The sequence below is a fragment of the Alligator mississippiensis genome, chromosome 2 (genome assembly GCF_030867095.1).
Source record: "Alligator mississippiensis isolate rAllMis1 chromosome 2, rAllMis1, whole genome shotgun sequence".
NCBI classification, from domain to species: Eukaryota; Metazoa; Chordata; order Crocodylia; family Alligatoridae; genus Alligator; species Alligator mississippiensis.
In genome coordinates this window covers 61,432,008-61,451,361 of record NC_081825.1, presented here as the reverse complement: position 1 = coordinate 61,451,361, position 19,354 = coordinate 61,432,008, and the positions used below count along the sequence as shown (strand labels likewise).

The window sequence follows — 19,354 nt, the reverse complement described above, 5'->3', positions numbered from 1 at the left end:
GCCTCTAGCTTCACCACTGCCTACTTCCCATCTACAAAGGCAGTTCATGTGTTTCCTAAACAGACTGCTCTGAGGGAGCAATGGTGGCAGTGCTAACCTATCATTGTCTACTCCTTGTCCTCATGTGGGTTTCATCCTGTGGCTGTCTCACTGATGTACCACTACTCTTTGCAAGCGAGTGCAATAGGGTGTACTAGCCAACTGTGTTTCAGAGCACATTTGGACATGTTGGTAAAAATACCAGCTGCTACCAGTTGCCATTATACTTCAGGAGGGGTCAAACTCACTTGACTCTGGGAGCTGAATGGCCCAAGGCCAGTCAACAGGTTGGATCAGACCCACAGACCAGCCCAGCATGCCAGATCCAGCATGTGTCCTGTAGCAGCCGAAGTGGCTGCTGCATGCAGCGCAGTCTGCTCCAGCCGCTCTGAGGCCATGCTGTACATAGTGGCTATTTCACTGCTCCAGGACCAGTGCTGTAGCAAGGTGGTGGGGGAGGCGAGTGGGGCAACTGCCCCACGTGCTGAAGCGAAGGGTCACCAACAGGTGCTGCCCAGCTGAGGCAGTACACAGGACAGAGCTGCAAGTGGTTCATTGGGAGGTGGGGGAGGAATGAGGGGGTGGCTCCTGCCCCTGAGTGCACTCCCAGGCAAGCATGGGGGAGGCATCTGCTCCCAGATCTGTGCACAGGGTGAGGGTGGGCTGCCATTGAGGGCTTTGCCCCAAGTGCCAAGCTTCCTTGCTACAGCACTGTCTGGGACATTTGCTTTGGCCTGGTCCCAGAGTGCCCACCACATGTGGCATGCAAAGCCACCCAGCACATCCAACATGCTGCCTACAGGTCAACTCCGAGACCCACAGGCAGCACTGGGGCTGGATGATAGGGCTCCATGAGCCGAATCTAGCCTGTGGACTATATCTTTGACATCCCTGCATTACAGCATTTACTGCTGCTTGCACTGGTGATATCATTGGAGATTCCCCTAAATACCACAGTGCAGAAGAAGACAGTCTGTACTAGTCATTTTCAACACTTACCCCATCATTCATCTAGCAGCTAAATCTGTCACTTTTATGAGTTGAGTTCTTAGGAATCAGAGACCAGAGCCATCTATTCTTATTGAGGTGAATCAGAATGTGTATTTATGAAATGCATAAACATAAAAAGTTAACTTACAGCAGAGAGCAGGAAACTGTTTTATTGCTGGGAACTTCAGAGAAGAGGGAACCAAAAGTTGCTACACCAACCCCTGCTTGTGGTTTTCACACCTCAAAACTTTGCAGAAATGGTTCCCATATTTGTTATGTAAGAACAAAGCACTATAAACATGTGCTGCTACTGCCCCATTGTATTACAAAACATTTTACTACGCATGTATGCTCCACATTTTTTTCTTTTGCACACCTGTTTGTTACAACGTAGTGGTTATGTGGTTAAGCAAGCTGTGTGTTTGCTGCACTTAAATTGGAGCATAATGGTTAAAGCCAAACACATAACTTACAGACTTTTTAAAGAATGAGATCTGAAGGAGTATTACCACCACCACCAATGGTAGTAAAAGTGGAACCAATGGAGTTGAAAAGGGCAAGATGAGGACATTTATTCCATCATCTCATCTAATTCAGCCCTGCAGAAGGGTATGGTCAACACAAAGATGGTCACAACTGCATCATGACAAGAATTTTTGTGGGTGGATATGTGATTCAAGGCTGCCTATTGTTTGAATTGTCCAAATCCCCTTAGAATAAGAGTCTTTGGAGGCCCTATATTTGCCTGGCTATTTAGATTCTCTGAGTTGACCTGTAGCATTCTTAAATATTCAAGTTTATCAACAGACAAACAAATTTAAATATTAGCTGGTGAAACAGAATTTGGGACAGAATTTCAAATTTTGCTCAATTCTGTGTCTATGAAAAATGGAATTTCTAATACAAATCACAATCAATATTAAAAAAAAATGGAAATACTGTTTTTGGTTGTAGAAGGATTACTCTTCAGCTCCTTCACTTGCATATAGGCAAGACCTCTCATGGACATGTCAGGTCAGCTACTACAGTAGTTTCACAGCGCAAAGGTAAGACCAGATTCAGGGGGGTTCATGTGATTATACACTGTCTGCACAATGTGGACCTGAGCTTTTTATGGACTTTCTGGGTGCATTCAGATGAGCCTGCATGTGCCTCTTGCAGCATCTCAGAGCAATCTGAGATGCTGCAAGAGGCATGCAGGGAACAAAAATATGTTCCCCTTGCTGCATATTTGCAGTGTGGACTCAAAATTTGATACCTGGAAATCCAAGGCAACTGGGAAGTCGATCCTCCAGAGAAATGCTCTGGTTTCTGGCCAGAGCATCGCTACAGTGCTTCTGCTGCCCCAGCACACAGGGAATGCACCCTTAGCATGCTGGGGTAAACAGAAGAGCAGGGCAAGGCTGCGGCATGACCAGGACCCAAGTGCTGTCCCAGGTAAGTTAGGGACATGGGGGTGGGGTGGGGGGTTTATGGGTGTGGGGAGTGAGGGCTGGTGGGGGAGGGGGATGTGGGGGTGAGCGATGAGGGGTTTGTGGAAGGGTTTGAGCAGGGGCCAACACATGCCTCCCCCCTCTCCCGCCTCACAGGTGGCAGCAGCCAGGGGGCCCATGGCCCAGCTCCTGGCATAGCCCGCAGTGGTGCAGCACTGTCCAATGTGGGCTCTGAACAGATCCAGCCCAACCTGGCCTGCTGGCACACAGCTTTGAACAGGACTAGGAGAGGTGTGCACTAGCAGGCGAGGGCAGGCTGATCTGGGCCAGATCCCTTCAACATGGAGCTTGCATCACACAGTGCTGCACCACCACTGTACCTGCAGCTGTGCCACGACCCAGCTGTCAGCTGCCGCCAGCACCACAGGATGTGTATGGGGGGGGGGGAGGGGGTCCAGTGTTTGGCGGTGCCAACTCAAGCCCCTCCACAAACCCAGCCACGAAGTGCACATCCCCCAACACCCCACACACCTGGTGCTAGCAGCCAGCTGTGTTGTGCTGGTGGCAGCGCTGCTGGACCCGCAGTCTGTGCAGAGAGAATGTGTCCGGTGGGACCCAACACGACCTGGCATGGCATGGCCCACTAGTGTGCCTTTGCAAAGACCTGGGAGGCATGGCTCCAGGACATGCAATTCCTGTCCAAAGGCATGTGCTAACTGGGCAGGCTGGGTTGGGTTGCATTGGACTGGCCAGGCCCATTCTTCATGATGCTCAGGCGATGCACGGCCATGTGGCTGTGCCTACAACAGGCCATGGTGTATCACCGCCTGACCCTCATGGAGAACACGACCTGGCCCAGCCTGCCCAGCTAACATGTGCCTTTGGACGGGAGCCACATATCCCAGAGCCGTGCCTCCTTGTCCTGTGCAAAAGTGGCACTGCAGGGTACAGCTGGCACTGCAGGGTGGGAAGGGGGAGCAGGTGTGTAGCCGCCCTTCCACAAACCCAACTTCCCCCCACACACCCACCCGTACTAAATTTTCTCAGTTTCTTTATTAGGGACATTCTTCAGGTACAAAATAGTTGCATCTCAAGAGTCCCTAATATTTTCCTGGGATACAATTGAAATGTTTGAGAAATCCTGGATTATAAGAATGCATATTATAGCATTATTTTTCTCCCATTTATGAAAGACAGATGTAAAAAACACTTTTCATTGTAGCCAGTATTTAATATATAATCTGCACACATCACTCTTTGAAAAACAAATTCCATTTGCTTAATGGTTTCAGAGAGTCCCCATGCTAAACACAATATAACTTAATATAAAATTTCTGGTTTTAAAGGGTAAAAAATATTGAGTGATATATTGTGTTTGGGAGTATGTACATACTGTTAAACTGTAATAGTCATCACTAAGATATGAGAATTGTAGGAAAACCCTATATAGCCAGAATCCTGTGGGAATCAAAGAGCAAAATTTGGAGCAAAACCAAGTGAGCTGAGAAACCCACAATTTAAGAAATCAATTGGACATCCTTTTAAAACACGGTCACCATGCAAATGCCTACTTAAGGACAGTGGACAGATTTTGCTCTCAGTTGCATCCATGTACCATGCTGAAGTCATCTCCATTTTTAAATGCACCTGTGGCATTGCATTTGTAGTGCCTGCCACTTTAAGCGCTAAGTCAGGCAGCCAGCAGGTGCCTGATTGTGGCAGCCATTTTAAAACACAGGCCAACTATATAAACACAGCAGTTTGCTGCTGGCAGCTAGGCAGAGATATTGCTTGGTTGAACTGTTGTATGAAACATCTGGCAGGTAATAGTAGGGGGTTCTTGGTCTTGGGTATCACCTAAAACTGCATCTTGTTGAGATAAGGAGGCCTGGTGGGACTGCTGGTGCTGTGACAGTCCCACTCAAACACCAGGACTGCTCACCTCCCTGGTGAGAGGTGGGCCAGGGCACCTCAATAACCCCTAGCCCCACAACATTGTGGGTGTAAGGGGGCCAGATATACCTGTGGCCACCTGAGCCCCCATAGGGGAATGAGACCCTGGAGGCCCCAGGGAAGGGATTGATGTGTAGTCCCAGAGGAGGGATGGTAGTTATGGTCCTGATGAGGGTTGAAAAAGGCTGAGGGTCAGCCTGAAGGGTAGCCCAAGTGGGTGTGCTGAGTAGTTCTCTGACAACATATTTTCAGCTGTAACATAAATATTAATATCCATATCTTGTTATCATGATTCAAATGACTGAGGCAGTATCAGGGTTTCTGGGGTGGAAAGGGGTTTTGGTTGTACTAATGGCTATCTCAGCTTTAGTATGGCAGCTTAAAGCTAGTAAAATGTTTTTAAAATAACTGAAAGTTTCAAGGGAGATATTTCAAATCCATGTTGTCTTCTTGAAGGTAGCTGCATTTTTCTAAATATTACAAAAACATCAACCGAATAAAACTTGAGCAAGCCATTGTAATCTGAGTCAACTTTAAATACCTTTCTTACGCAATAGATCCCAATGGCTCCAAAATAACTACTGCAATCAACCAAGCAGAAATAACTAGCTGAAGTTTCATTGTGTGTGTTTTAGAAAACTAACTAATGTATATTTATGTGCTACATTTAAAACTGACTGAGCCATTAAAGGTCACTATCCCAGAAGGAAGCAAAGCAACTTTTAAATTAGGATGCAAAATCTGAAAAGGAAAGCAGTATGAAATAAAGATTGATCCTATATTCACTTCAGTGCCAAGTCCTTTCTACATATGATTGTGTGCTCTGGTAGGAAAGCTGTATATTCTTCAGGTCTACCTTGCTGTCATCTCTTTGCATAACATTCTTAACAATGCTTCTGTAGAGGTTAATATTATTACGGATATACATATGCTTATATAAGGAAATTGATGATAAATGCCCTTGATTACGTTATCTTTTCTTGTTGTAGCATTCCAGATTACACGATGCATTATCTCACAGAACTTACATAATTCACTGAGAACTTTCAGTAAAACATGTTTCTGTTTGATGAAACTATATTCTGTCTCCAGTAACTAAGTTTTTTATTGTCATAGATTGACACTTATTACAAAGTAATTATAGTAGGAAAGTGTGTGCTTCTGCATTATGCTGTTCCAAAAATATTAGGATTTCTACTGATACATACATGTTAACATTTGCCATTTACCCAAAGCTGTTGCAAATGCCTGCTCCACAGATTTAAGACTGCAGAAGTATGATCTTTTAGGAAGGATAGAAATAATTACTTTTGAGACTAGAAGAAAATGGCCACAACTTGAGCAATTTGATTTTCAAATATAATTATTCAACACTCTCCTAAAGTATTCTAAAGAACTCAGAGGGGGTAGAAAACACTGTCACTGCTATACAGATTCATTGTTGGCATAGCCAATGAGCACTGTGCAGGACCAGAGGAAAACTCTGCTAAAACGTAGGTTTAAGTCATGAGAGTCTAGAATAGGGATGGGCAGTTATTTTGGCTGGGGGCCACCTGTTTTGGTAAGCTGTTGAGGGCTGCATGAAAAAAAGAATGGTGAAGATATGATGATAATTATAGATTTAAAAAAAAACTTGTATGCTAAAAATCAAATATCTATTATAAAATATTTTAATTTTATTTCAAAAAATATTTTTGTCATGATTTATGTTTTTTGAGTAGTGCATATAGAGGTAATTGCATAAGAGATAAAAATAAAGCCTTACTCTTGTATATTTAAAATTAGGTTAAAGAAAAACAAAGAAATTCACTCGAGGAAGACTGAAGTCTCTGATCTGAGTTAATCAGAGAACTGAAGCCAGGCATCATCTCCATTGCTGCCATACAGAGCACTGCTGCAAGGTGGCCATTGTTCATCAAAGATTTATATTTTGATTTATTGACTTTCAGCATAGAAAATGTCTGGTTGTGTGTATGGAATATGGATGGTGTGGGGTGTGTAGAGGGTTTGTGTGGGAGTACGTGTAGTACATGTGTGGGAGGGTAGGTATGCATGGGTGGGGAGGTGCGAGGCAGACTGTGTGTATGTGTGGCTTCCCTGCAGAAAACCTTGCCCCTCCACCCACTTCTTTCTTGCAGGGAGACTAACGCTCTTCCCCCTGCAGAGTAGGGTGCAGGGGGGCGGGAAATGGCTATGGCCCCATGGCACAAGTGTGTGAGTGCTCCAGGCTCCTGCTGCTTTGCCCACTTGATGCCTTTTAATCCCTGCCTTTTAATAGCAGCCATGGTGGCTGAGCCAGCTCCCAGGGCTGCTGGGACTTATAGTTCCCCTTACGCCCCACTCAGCTGTGGCTGCCCTGGCCAGTAATAAGAAGTGGCGAGCAGGCAAAGCAGCAGAAGGCTGGAGTGCTTAGCATCGCTGCTGCCCAGCATCCCCCACAGCACCATCAGAGGCTGGAGCCAGAGTTGCCCCCTGCCTGTAGGCTGGATAAAATCAATTGGTGGGCTAGAGCCACATTTTGCCCACCCTTGGTCTAGAAGAATAGATCAGGAGTACCTGTGCTCAAGAACCTACAGCATAAGCAGATAAGCCCTGCCACCATTAATTTGAACCTTTATCACACTTGAGGCACTTCTGTTCTTTAGCTCTGGCTTCTTAATATAATAGCTTTTTAGACTGTCATGGGGGAGAAAGTTTGCTGTGTGAGTAACTATACTATACTAGTCTCTGCTGCATTATTTCATGGAGAATTACCACTACATCCAATAATATGGCAATCTGGGTAGGCCTTCTTGCCATGTATCATGAAAAACCTAAATTTCTGTTCCTTTAAGGTTCATCTTTTGCTGCACAATCCAAATATTCATATGGTCCACTGGCTCTCATCAGCTGGCAATAAGGAATTCATCTAAGCTGCTTATGGTAGCTAATGAAAAGTGTGATAAAGCTGCCAGCTGAGCTAGGTCACATTGGCATCTTCTGAGAGAGACAGTACAAGTATAATTTAATCTCACAAGCACCTGAGGATGGCTTTAAAAAAGAGGAATCAATTTGTCTGAAGTCCCCAGAAATCTGTAGGAAGAAACTCTAAAGCTCTTTGCAATGAACAGCAATGAGCACCAAGCTGCTATATTAAATTGAATCACACTAAACTAGGATGAGACTGCAGGTCTAAAGCAGTCTTAAAGAGGGACTTGTAATCCAAAAGAAGAAGAGACTGACGTTAGAAAGGGAAAACCTGAACTGCCTTGACTAAGAAGATCTAATATCCAAAGTAACTTCCACATCCATGGATGCTCACATATGTAGCTTACACCTTGGACAGACAGACATTTGAAGCACTCCAAATTCTGCCATGAACAAACATGCATGAATACACGCCCTTTCCTCCTAGCCATACTCCCTTATCAGGACACTTGTGTTCTCCAGTCGAGGGGTGCAACAGAGCGTTGCTTGGTCTGGAAGCTCTGTTCTCATCTCCATGAGAGGGTAGGGAGAGTGGGGCAGACAGTCACAGAATACTCTTGTGCACTTGGCCTACAGTCTGCACATTATGGAGTGCAACAGGGGATTGCTCCGCCCTCTAACACCCCCAGGGCTCTGCTCTCTGCAGGGCTGGGGGTAGGTGAGGCAGACACCCAATAAATTGAGTGCTACCCTGTGCACTTGACCATACGTGAGAATGGAGAGCAGGATTCTCACCATGTCTCTGCTCCCAGTCTCCCAGTTCCAGTGGCAATTGGAAAGTTTCCTTGTTTCAGCAGGGTGTCATGGGGCATTTGGTCTCCTGGCTCTGGTGGGGGGGAACAGAACCATGCAGCTATCTTTGGCAATCTCCATAACCCAAGCAGTGTTCAAGGAATCATTCTCTTCAGCTCTGTGGTACTCACTGGCTGTTTGCAATGTATCCCACAGGTCAGAGCACTGTGGGATGCTGGAGGTCAGTACAAGCCCCCTTGCACTCCATACAGCATACAGACATAAGCAGAAACACTTTAAAACTTTATCAGTTGCTGTTTTGTCATGTTATTTTTGGAGCACTTTGGCCATTTTCACAGCCAAAGTACGTCAAATATTACATCTGTCCAAGACCTTGATTTCATTTGTTTTAATACTTTTCTTCCACTGAGTCCTTTATTTTTGAAGTCTTGGTGATAAAATCACTTGGATTTACAGGTAGTTTACACTGATATGTTAGAAAGAAAATCCTTTCTAAATCATCTCAAAATATTTCTGTAATGTATGTAATACACAGAATATATAATAGATATAAAAATTAACACCATACATTTAGTGTAGTCTGCATAATTCATTCAAGGTGTCACATGTGAGTAATGTCACTGGCCCAACCTCTTTCTGATAAAATCTCTCTGTCACACCATCATCTGTGCGCATTTATACAGTCAGACACATTGGACAGACACTCTCCATCATATACATCTCTCCACCTTGTTCCTGTTGCAGGAGTTGCATCTAACCTGGGAAATAAACACAGGTCTTTTTTGCATCTTGTGTAATGATCTCAGCCTGCAGTTAACAGACCCAAAGATTCATTTTCCTTATCATAGAAATCTGTAAGAGAAGAAAGTCTTAAAACATGGCAGACTTAAAAGCCAAGTGACTCTTATTCAGTCATGATCTAAAAGTACTTCATGTTCAAAGAATGAACTCCTGTCCCATTTTATTTATCACATTGTTGAAAAAGCTTATAGCCCCCACATTCAATCATCCCATCTGCTCTCTTGCAAAAGAATGACAAAAAGGTGCAAATTGCACTGTGCATGGAGAAAAGAAGTTACTTGAATGAAAAGGCCTTGGCTATGACATAGCCCCAGTTTATACAGCAGATCCTGCAGCAACTCAATGTTAGTAATCCAGTCAGGAACCAAATCAGTAAAAAGTAGGAAGATGCCAAGAGAGAAAGGTGAGCCAAAATAGAGATCAACCCTATATATATTCCTTTCCCTTGTGCTAATTAACAAGCAGCACACTAAAAGATATAAACCAAAGTTGATCCAATGTGCAAAGAAGTACTCCCTCCCTTCTGTTCTGGGCAGCTGGACACAGCGGGGAACAATATTTTTGATGCTTTTCTGTCTCCACATTTCTGATGTGCCTGTTGCCATACTACTTATGTTCCATATACATAGTATTTGTATCTTAATTTATCTCCAGGAGGTTAGTTATCTTAACAACTAGGCCACTTAATTGAATAAAGCCTTTCTCTTATCTGCAGTAAGTTTTGAGTAACCACTTTGCAAACAGTTCTAACTTGCTTTACACCACAGCTGTCCAACTTCTCAGTATCCAGGGGCCACAATGAGGGGGAGGGGTTACACACTATGTGGGCTGCAATGGTGTGAGCTAAGAGCCCTCCCTGGGTACCCGCTCTGCTACACGGTGCACACAGACAGTCCCATTCACCTCTCCACTATGCAGACAAGTAGTCCTTCACACCACTCTACTTCATGTGTGGGCACTCCCTATGTGGGCAGACATATAATCTTCACAATCATCTGCTGCAGGCTCCCCTCCAGCATGATGTGGTGGGCTGCTTCATAGTGTGCAGGCAACCCCCACTTAACGCTGTTTTGCTTAGTGCTATTTTGCTCTAACGCTCATTTTAAATTGATACTTGATTTCACTTAGCGCTAAGTGAGTTTCATTATAACACTCACAGTCACCATCTTGGGTCATTAAAAACACTTGTGGTCGCCATTTTGGATCGCCAAATACTTTCGGTTTCACTTAATGCTCATTTCGCTTAACGCTTATTTTTTTCAGGAACCAATTAAAAGCGCTAAGCGGGGGTTGCCTGTACTGCCCCCTGGGGCAGGTGCAGGAAGCAGAAGCCAGAGGGAAAGCACAGGGACCCTTGCTACTGCTGTGGCCAAAGCAATAGGAGGAGCAGTGGGTGGGAAGGTGGCTTGGTATTGGCCTGTACTGTGCAGCTTCAGGTCATGAACACAGGAAGCTCATCAGCTGATGAACTCTCTGAATGTCAACAAGTTTAAAGTCTCATAGTATAGCCCTGCATTGTACCACACTGTGACATGGCAGTAAGCCTGCCCTGGCATGAAACCCTGAAGGAACAAAGGAGAAAAAGCAGCTTACCATAGCAAGCCCAGATGGGGAGAGGAGGCATGGCAAACACAGGTAGGGAAGGAATTGCACAGAAGACCCAGAGGGCAATTAGCCCAATCAGCTGCGAGGGCTGGGAAGGCAGTGAATGGGATGCTGCCACAGCAAACACAGCCGATTGCCAGGGAAAATTAAAAGGATGCCAACCAGGCAGTCAGCATTGGTCAGGAAAGGAAGAAAGAAGACCCCGGAGGAACGTGAGGCAGCTGTGGCAGTGATAGACTGACCCAGGGGACTTGGGGAAGAGTCCCAAAGACTTACTTACCTGCGGAGACAGGGAGATGAGGCAGCTGCAGCGTCCCAGCCAGTGAGTCTGATCCTAGTGGGTGTGGGCAGCCGTTCCAGGGACCTGGAAGATAGAAGAGACAGAGGTACACATTTATGTGAGTTTTGGACGTTGTCCTCAGATTACTCAACCCTGAAGAATAAGGGGTGGGAACAAACTGTGGGACAGTTGAGTTAGAGCACCCATGCAGGAAAGAATGGAGCAAGTGACCAGGAGCAAGGACTGAGGCACCTAGAACCTGGTCAAGGCAACCCAGGGGCTGAAGCTCCCATAGCAGAGAACTGATGCAGGTAAACTCATAACATCTGGTGTGGTGAGGGCAGAGGATGGGGATGGTAGAGCCCTGCATAAAGAAGCCAACCTTCTAAGTCACAAAGCTAACATCAACCTTGTCTCATAGGACTGTATTCATCTTTTGTTCCTTCCTTTTTACAACAGTCATGGCGGGCGAGTTCAAGGAGTCTATCCGGTCCAACGTGAGAAATGACAGCTTGCTTTGGAGGACGTGGCTAATCTTCTACACACACCCAGTGCTGTTGCAAGGGAGGGTGGGGGTGAATGGAAAAAATGCCCCAGGCGCCAAAACGAAGGGGCGCCAACAGGTGCTACCCAGCTGGGGCAGGGTGCAGGACAGAGCCAAAAGAGACTCATTTGGGGGGTGCAGGGATGGGGGGAAGGGCAGCTCCCTCTGATGCATGCGCTCATGGGCAAACATGGGGGGGTGCCCCCTGGATCCATGCATGGGGCAAGGGCACCCTGCCACTGTGGGCTTTGCCTCGGGCGCCAAACTTTGTTGCTACAGCAATGACCACACCACATTGCTTTTAGCTGTGGGGAACCAATCAACTGATCAGCTCCCAACATGCCAGCACCTAAAGTTGCTATGCAGCCCAGTGCCACGCATGTCACTCATTCAAAATGTGTAACAACTTCATTGTTCCTTTGCCATTTTGTCACAGCATAAATTGGTTGAATGTGTGTCATTGTTAAAATTTATTATGCAGTTTACACATTACTTGCCTGATAAATGTAATGTCTGCCGGCATCCTTAATGAGTTACAAAACTAAGTTTTATTTTCACAATGAAAGTAGACCACTGGTGCTCAACCTTTTTGTGCCACAGGTCAGATGGGGTCCCATGCACCAGGATCAGGGCCCTCCACTGCGCCCCCTCTTCCCTGCTACCTCCAGCCAGTGGCTGTGTGCCCAGATTAGGCCCCAGCCATCTCCGTGCACCAGTGTAGCATGCTATGTGACCTGCATGGCTCTCCAGCGATCCAGAAATTCAGCAGCAGGGGAGGAGCAATTACTCCCACTGTTCTCCCACCTCTGATTACTTTTAACTGTGGGAACCCCTGCAGGCCAGATGGCATGGCTTCACAAGCTGCACCAACCCTCAGGCTGTGAACTGAGCATCCTTGAGATAGACTATGTTGCCAGCCTTGGGCATTTTCAAGGGGCCTAGGCCAAGCTGCAGAAGTATGGCTAAACAGAAGGCCTCAAAGCCCATTTCTGAGTGACCATAGCATGAACCTTTGCAGATGTGACAACTAACTTACTCAGCAAAGTAAAGGAAGCCATCAACATATTTAACTAAACAAGTAATGAGACAGTTAACCAAACCACAAGGCCTGAAAGGAGACATTATAAGGGAAGACAATACATTAAATAATTCAAATACATTTTAAAATATTAGTAGTAGTGATTGGTGTAACCAAAAGTACTAGATGCTATTTTGCTATAATAGATATATTTTTATTAAGATGCTTAGATAATTTGTAAAAACAAAACAGACTTGTCACAGAAGACCATAAACTAAGGTAAAAAGAAACAGGACAGCGCGGAACAGCATTCCACAATGGGGAAGGAAAGGAGATAAGAAACCCTCCCTTCTACTTTCCCAAGGATATAAATCCCAACTAGCTGACACTTTCCAAATCCACAAGAAATCTGGTTCGGTCCAGATCCAAAAGTTTCAGTGAAACAAAGACATTTAAGTAAAACTAATCAAAGATAATTTATTGGAATATTAGAACCAGCCATCTATAAATATTGGGTATAAGCTGGACAGAAATTTGGAGAACTCAGCAATTCAAGAAGACTAACTGCCAATCTGACTGCCACCTTCCTGCCATCACATCCACATGAGCAGGGACATTTGTTTCCCTGGGGACAAGAAGCAGCAGGACACTTTGTTCCACTGCTACTTGTCCCTGGGGAACGCCTGTCCTATGTGCACTACCCTGGGTGGGGTAGGGAAGGCTGGGACCAGCACTGTGCTGGCCCCAACAGCCTCACCTGAGGGTCCTGGGGGCCTCTTTGGGCTGCAGCAGTGGTGATCCTACCACTTGGAACCTGGTTGGCAGCTGGAGTTAAGGCTCTGGCTGGCCAGCCTCCAGTGTTGAGTGGTGCACACTGCCCCTGCATGCAATGCCCCACGGTTTTTTTGGGCGGGTTTTTTGATCCCAGGATCTATCAGGGTCAAACCCCCACCACCACTACCACCACCACTGCTACCTTGCAGCACAGAGAACACCTGAATGTGCAGTGTATGGCCACACTCATCTCGACACGGCCCATGAATCACCCCAGCCAATATAGGTGAATCTCCCCAGCTGATATAGGCAATATAGCACTGCCGCCGCCCGCCCTGAGTGCAGCCTGGCCCAGCCCTTGCTGGGAATTGCTCAGCGCCACCATGGCCCCAGCCCACAGCAGCAAACCATCCTTACTTGCCCCATGTAGATCCAGGGGGCATATGCCCCCCCTTACAGGCCCTCCCGAGGTTCGCATAGCAGCAGGGGCCCCCCACTCCTGGATGAGCCACTCACAGCTCCATCCCATGCTGTGCCCCAGCTGTGCAGTGCCTGCCCCTGCCCCAACCTCACAGCCTCCTTCACCCCAGGGTCCTTGATCTGCCCCCCTCCCCCATGCCCCTTCCCTCACCCCTTCCTCCGCAACAGACTTACCAGCCGGACACTGCTCTCCATGCTGCCCAGCTGCATATTGGCAATTGGATCAGTATTGGCCAATATGGCTCGTTAAAAATCAGCCATTGATATCAGCCCAAAAAATCTCTATTGATGCACCCCTAGTAAAAATTATCCATCTAGGTGTGATTGAATGAACTTTTATGTATCTTTTTCCTTTTAATGTTTTGGCTGTACTAAAATAAAGAAGGATGATTACTAGAGACAAAAAGAAAACACACTTTATATTCATTTACTTGAAAAATATATTTGACAAAAATGCCAGAAAATGAATGTAAGCCAGAATTAAATACATCCAACCTCATGGCAAAATATACATTTGAATGACCAAAGTATAATAGAGACCTCCTACTACAGCTTGGTTTTTATCCTATTCTTCTTTGAAGGAAACATAAATTCTGCTTTTCTTATCTAGCACGTATTATCTATTACAAAACATGTTTTCTGTTCTCCAGTACATGCTATTGCTAGCTAGCTGCTTTCAGCTGGTAGAAAACATGTTGATGAATGGAAAGAAGTGCTGACTCTGCTTTCATTGCATACTGGTTCTCAACAGGCAAATTTCTGTTAAAGAAACACCATCTACAATGAACAAAACATTATTCGGTCCTTCTGTTAGATGCTACTATGTTTTTACTTCAGTAATCAACAACAGTTCTTCACTGGGAAAAAGAATCAATGCAACTCTGACTGTTCATGGCTTCAGATCTCTCTAGACCTAGCAGCTTAAACTGCAGGGGTACCATGCCTTGAATTATTGCAAATTAAATGAGTAGTACCAGCAGTAGGTTCCTTCTGTGTCACCTGTCACCTAGAAAGCTAAATTTAATCAGTCTAAGGATCCTTCTTTCTAAAATAAAGAAAAGTATAGCTCACCATGCCCAGACCTAGTCTTACTCCTATTTCTGGCTTGAAAACCTAGAAATTAAAAAAAAAAAAACACTTCCTGAAAAAAGTCCCCAGCTGCTGCTCCCATGGCATGGCCTTCCTGCCCTTGTTGCAGAAGGAGGAGGCTGGGAGCAGGGGATGCAGCCATCCCTGCAGCACCCGTTGCTGCTCCTGCACAGCCCTCCTAAGCATCCTGACTCTGCCTATGGTTTTCAAGTTCCTAAATATAATGAGACAGACCAGGTTCCTTGGGTGAATTTGATATCTTTTATTAGACCAACCCAAATCAGGCCTGACGAAGGGTTTTTGAACCCGAAAGCTTGCTTAATAACTATTCTCCAACCAGTTGGGTTGGTCTAATAAAAGATATCAAATTCACCCAAGGAACCTTGTCTGCCTATATCCTTAGACCAACACGGCTACAACCTAAACCCCTAAATATAATGAAGAATTTATCTCTGATTCCAGTAATTAATGAGACAGAATCAATATAACCATGTGGGAACTGAAGTGGTTAAAACTGTAAAATAACTATGTGATATTAACACAGCTTGGAATATTGTCTGTACAATTTGTCAAACATCTCAATACTTTCACAACACTTAAATACAAGCCAATGTTTGTAACATATAACATTTATATGTCATTTAGGGGGCTTCCTTCCAAAAAATATTGTCTGCAAAACTTAGTTTCACTAATTAATATATGTTTATTAAGCAAGAAAAAAACAGAGTAAAAGAAAACACTGCTGTATGCAAAGTAGCTCTAGTACCTAGCTCTACAAGCAAGCTCATTTTCCCTCTGTTAAAGTAAGACTAATTCATCTGCTGTTGCAGGCCTGTAGGTTATGTTTCTCTTCAGAATCATTTTTACATATTCACAAGTCCTTTGCTGTATTGATATGTTCCTCTGGGGAGAAAAAAACTAACTGTCTGCATTGCTTCTTTTTAAAATAATAATTTTTCATTGTATTTTATTAACATACTCGTCTTGGATGTATCTGGCCCCATCTCATTTGTTGAAGGAGCAAGCTATCAAGAGAGTGAAACAAACATCCAGGAGGTCACCACCATACTGTTCATCAAGTATTCTATTAACTGCTTTCTTATTAACACAGTAGTTGTGATGAAAATAGAGGCTTAGTAAATGTGAAGTCATTCTAGATTGCCAGTATGTGAGCATTATTTTTAAGGCCTGATAGTTGTACTCCAGCTGTCTGCCTTTTATCACTGCAAGTCTTGGACCTTGGACCACTGTAGCTTTGAACGCCTGCTTGAAACACTGCCAAATATGATGCTACATGGCCTGTAATTTATTTACAATGAGTGTTTTCATAATGAATCATTTGGAGGAAAAAATTATTGGTCAAATAACTTTTATAAGAACAGGAAATTCTTTTGTCTCATGTCCAGTGAAGCTGGAGACCTGACAGATATGTTATTTTTAATAAGGAATTGTCAAGGTTCATATAAACCATCATGAAGTACCTGGAAGGAATGCTCAAAACATAGTCTATCTATGTCTCTTTCAGAAAAAGAAAAGCTATGGGGGGGAGGGGTTCTTGGTACTGCTCATCTGAACTTTCAACAGGAAATGATCATTTTTGTTCCTATTGCTTGAGAAGTGGTATCTAAACCAGGAAATAGATGTCTGCCCCCTTTCCCTCATATGCAGTGATCACATCCTGCAAGTAACACACTGCAAGATTATAAAATCATACCGTTTTGCTTTTTGTTTTTTATACAAGATATGGGAAAATAAGGGTATTATAAATGCAGCCTGGAATGTCACCTGCATCTTAATCCATCTTATTCCTAAACACTTTAATGGTCATAGAATTTCCTCTCCTCAACCATTCAACATGTTGCTGCCATACATCTCAGAATAGATCCATGTGCTGAAGTTACTGTAATGGTTTTCTCTCTTTTGCAGGCACTTGGAATATATGTAGAGTGAAGATCACTTTGCTGTTTGTTAATGTAATCCTGGACTAAAAAAAAAAGAATTCAGGGGATTTTTTTGATGTCTAGGTTTCAAAGAGAATCCTACAGGAAGAGTATGTGCAACGGATAATGTAGAGAGAGCAGCACAAAGGGGGTAAAAAGAGCAACATAAAAAGCATTTCTAGTAAGCAGCATGGAAACTAAGGAAGGCTTTTTTGTAATAATTTGGAGAAAGCAAGAAATAACATTCCCTGCTTATTGCTACTCATCATTCCTGGCCTCCTTGATTTTTCTCCTCTTTGTTTGTTTGTTTGTTTGTTTGTTTGTAGACAAGGAAATATGGAAACACTTCTGCTCCAGACCTCCCAGAAAAAAGAAATGCTAACAAGAGATGTTATAAGTGTCATTGGACCTAAAAAGTATGGAAGGTTCTCCTCCTACCTTTTTAATCAGTTTTTCAGTGTGTTCTCAGAGAATCTTTCTTGTCTCCCCAATTTAATGTGGGGTTCCACAGAACTCTGTCTTCTCTTCTCCTTCTGCACCTTTTCTATGGGTAATTGCAACTGAAACAAACACCGTTTCTCTGCTGTGACTCACAAATCTGACTCTACTCTAGACCTGTCTCCTCTCCAAATTAAAATTTCTTCCTATCTTTCTGGCTCCTTGTGGAATTCTAGCATACAGCTCAAGCTCCATATACATAAAACTAGCCAACTGCCCATCAAGAATGATGGGGGAGGGAGCAGGTGGGAATGGAGCCCCGTGTCATTCGTCATCGTAGTCCCTCCCATCTGGGCCCACTCCCCACTTCCCTCCTGCTGCTTGGGGCCCGGGCCTGATGCAGGGAAGGACTGGGGCCAAGGGTGGGGAGAAGCTGGGCTGCTGCAGCGGGTTGTGGGGAGCAGGGGGCCCGGGCTGACCCGGTGGCAGGGAGGAAACAGGAGAAGCGGGCTTGGGGCCAACACAGAGAAGTGGGGATGGGGGAGAAGTGGGTTGGGGCCCAAGAGAAGGAGGAGGCCCAGTCCTCCCCTCCCCCCACCACTGCTATGTTGGCCCAGGCCCACTGCTCCCCCCTCCCACCGCCATGGCAGGCTGGCTTCTCCACCCCCCTCAAGCCCTATCCTCCCCCACATCTCTGACATCAGACCCAGGCCCAGGCCTGCTTCTCCCCTCCCCCCACCACTGACGCATGGGCCTGGGCCTGCTTCTGACCCCCCCGCCGCCATGATGGGCCTCGTCCCCGCCCCGCACACCGGGCCCAGGCCCGCTCCTCCCAGTTCTGCTTGGGGTCTGGGACCACTGCCCCATTCCCCACCATGGCAGCACAGGGAGGGCAGGAGCATGAGCATATCCGCTCCTCCCTTCCCTGTCACCATGACTGGCTCAGGCCCACTACCCACCCACACCACCTGCCACTTGGGGTCCGGCCCACTCCACCAGCTCCAAGAGGCAGAGTGTGTGGGGTGGAGGCAAAAACAACTCCTTCCCCCGCACGTCACACCCACTCCTCCCCCCACCGCCACTGCATCAGCCCTGCAGGCAGCAACAATGGAAGCAGGGAGGGGCAGGCCAAGGCCAGTGCCGGTGGCCTTACCCTCCCATGGTGTCCCGACCCTGCTCCCTCTCCCCACACCACTGCCGCTGCCATTACCTCCAAGGAGGGGAGCAGGGAGCAGGGCAGGGGGAGCAAGGCCAGCAGTGCTGGCCTTGCCTCCCCCACTCTGTCCCCTGGGTCCCTACCATCATGGCGACAGGCTGCCATCTGTCCAAATGCTTCTTCACACTCTGGTTGACTGTTTGTCAGCCAATCAGAGCATGAATAAAACGTTACAGACAGACAGACAGACAGACAGATGGATAGACTTAGGCTTTTATAATACAGTAAAAGCTTTGTTATCTGGCACCCATGGGAAATTGGGGGTGCCAGTTAATCAAACATGCCAGTTATCTGAGAGTTATACTTATCTCCAGCCCAGCAGATTGGAGGTGCCTTTGCCTGTTTGGGCTGCCACCCCTCCTGCCATGTCTGATGCACCAGGACTTTCACTCCTTGGTGTCAGTGTGTTGGGGGACAGGGAGGGGGACCCACACAGGCTGCTTTGCCCCGGGCCATGGTCCATGAGGAAGAAGTGGGACACAGCTTGCGGTGGCAAAACTGGAAGCACCATGGTGGGACAGATGCCAGTTAATAGAGCATTCCAGATGGTAGAGTGCCAGATAACACAGCTTTTACTGTATTAGAATAGAGCTCTTAATCTTTTTCCTCTCAAGTTAACCATCCCCCGCCCCCAACCTTATAATCTGAGAATCATTTTCAACTTGGACCTTTTTCTAGGTCCTCACATTGAAGCATCATCTAAATCATGCAGATCTTTTCTTCATGTGGACTTAATGTAGTTGCCTCTCCACCTATGCATCTAAAACTCATGTGAGCTGTTGAGATCCTGAACAATGTAGTGAATGAAACATTTGTTTCCTTCTGGCTCTAGTACCTTGCACTGAATTTAGGAGTAAAGAGGATAGGTGTAGAAAGGAACAGTTTGGAAGAAGAACCAGGCAGCCAGTGTAGCTACATGCAGTTGCAAAGATGTGTAAAAAAGTTGCTTTTTTCATCATTTAAAGTGCTTTATTGCCATGATTTACCAGAAGTGCATGGCTTTACAGCACTTTAGAAATGGGTACAGTGCTTTA

The 19,354-nt window shown here is 45.6% G+C and overlaps 2 long non-coding RNA genes across 2 annotated transcripts; one reads left to right on the top strand and one right to left on the bottom strand.

Annotated features, from left to right (window-relative positions):
- The first annotated feature begins 4,176 nt into the window (after positions 1–4,176).
- LOC132248553 (uncharacterized) lies at positions 4,177–12,201 on the top strand. Its single transcript, XR_009459774.1, has 3 exons — positions 4,177–4,285; positions 6,201–6,316; positions 11,281–12,201. It is a non-coding gene; the product is annotated as an uncharacterized LOC132248553 (long non-coding RNA).
- Positions 8,633–10,900, bottom strand: LOC109280791 (uncharacterized). The gene is made up of 2 exons (XR_002087210.1): positions 10,822–10,900; positions 8,633–8,893 (listed from the first exon to the last, which is right to left on the bottom strand). It is a non-coding gene; the product is annotated as an uncharacterized LOC109280791 (long non-coding RNA).
- Positions 12,202–19,354: the final 7,153 nt, after the last annotated feature.